A 2215-nucleotide genomic window follows, 5' to 3' on the forward strand; every position below is an offset into this window, starting at 1 on the left:
ACTAACCTCATTATCTATCTGCCTCTCTTTGGACAAATAATGAATGAGATCTATAACATTTTCGTACGTCAAGCTTTCATTTCCAACTTAATTAAACAAGTACAAGGGGTTAAAAATATTCATTGTTCAGTCAATGTCACAAGCATCCAGGAAAAAAGACACAGTTCACTTTCAGTGGCCTCAGCAAAAATCCACACAGAATGTCACTTTCCAGAGTCAGTGTTTTCTGCACCACATTCACACCTTCCTGACCACACAAATGGTGTCAAAGATGAGTTTTGAAAAAAGTTTCTGAAACCACTCCTTTTCATTTTCCCTTGTTCTCCAACTAAGTGACGCATTACGAAAATCTTGTTGGTAGCAGGAACATCCAGAGGGTCTGGCTTCCTCCCTTTTCCAAGATGAATCATTGTGGCACACAGACCACTGTACATTTCTGCATCTGTGGATTAAATTCATAAACAAAAAAGTTTAAATAAATTCTGAAGCACACTGGCCATTGTAAGTTTTTGCTTCTGTGGATCAAAATCACATGATATGGAACATTTAAATTTTAATTCTGAAACAATGAGGGGTATTACAATTTCTAGATAGAAATATTTAAAACTAATTTTTCTGCAACTGTAACCTTTATCAAGCATCTTAGGGCTAAAAGTTCTGAGTAAAAATAAGTTGTGAAATAATGACAATGACGTGATTAATGTGAAGAATTACTTTTATACCAATATATTCTAAAACTGTACACTGGAAATCTAGCACAGATTGTATCTCATTCCCTAACATGCTGTGAGTAAAAAACACCAACATAGGATTTATAAAACGGATCTTGCACCCCTCAGTCATGCTCTTTGCGTTCAACAATGTGCACAACCAAACCGAAAGTTAATAAACATACCTAATGTTTACAGAGGTACGGTACAACCAAGGACAACAGTCATCAGAATTACACATTCCACACTCATATAATCTCTTTGTGCACATTCCCTCTTTTTCTGTCATTCTCTCTCTCTATTACTATATATTGCAACCTCACATATCACCAGTCTAAAAGAAAGGGACCCATTTATTTAAAGGGCAAAAAAATCTTGTCTAAGGATAATTTCAATTTAAAAATGCAGCACAAATTTTATTTAAGTCAAAATTTTCAGGGAAAACTCTTGTCATCTGTGCATCAATTTCAATATAAAACTTTGCTTAAAATTTAACGGAAGGGATGTCAAATAATTTGTCAGTATGAAGGCAGAAAAGAAAAGAAAAAACGAAGTTGAGAATAAAAGTATTTTAAAATTTCAATCAAAGTTCAAACCTTGGTAAAAAGCTAAACTTTACACCTCTTAAATCAACCATAATAAAAAAAATGTGTACGAAGATGTAGGCCTACATTAAATACAGTGTACATGATTTATCCAAAACTGATACATGTAGTGTTGTAGACGGGATGTCTAAAAATAGGAGGACCCATTCAAAGTCACTGTTTCCCTTTAGGGGGTTTTCGGGTTTTTTTGTTTGTTTGTTTTAAAGACATGAGTATAACAGGAAATAACCCGTATACAATTGAATGGTTTAAGATGAAACAAGATGACTCAATGTTGGACAGAGGGTCCAAAGAATCTACCCAGAAACATGCCATTTCAAGCTGCGTATTCGAGCTTGAGACAAAAAATGGTCAACTACTGGACAGCCCCCCTTTCCCTGAGATTATTTGACTCTATGTCAGTTTTGAATAAATTCACTTTAGGGCACAAATTCACATTCGTTATGGTTGATCAAACAATTTCGGACACAGGCATGAAGAAGGAATGATTACAAATTTTATGAAAATGCAAGATTAAGATGAAACTCTATATATATACAATTATGTTGTGTAATGTAAACCCCTCTAGCCCTCTCTTGTGAAATTCCATCTCACAAATGAAAACCCCAGAAAAGGAGGAAGATGGACAGAAGTGACAAAATTGTGTTTATAGAACTGCATGGTAAATCATTGAACATGTTTTTTATGTTTGCTCAATGTTTACATTTAAAACCAACAGACACATTGCTTGCAAGCATTGGACTGTTTTTAAATTTTTTAGTGAAGTCTAGATTTATTAACTGTAAACTTAATAATTTATTGAATGTCAGATCAAATCAAGTGTGACTGAGGAGAATAAAAACATTAACAAATAAATCACAAACAATGTAACAAAAATAATAATTCAGATATATATTGCAG

The sequence above is a fragment of the Aplysia californica genome, unplaced genomic scaffold (assembly GCF_000002075.1).
Source record: "Aplysia californica isolate F4 #8 unplaced genomic scaffold, AplCal3.0 scaffold00053, whole genome shotgun sequence".
In the NCBI taxonomy this organism is placed as follows: Eukaryota; Metazoa; Mollusca; class Gastropoda; order Aplysiida; family Aplysiidae; genus Aplysia; species Aplysia californica.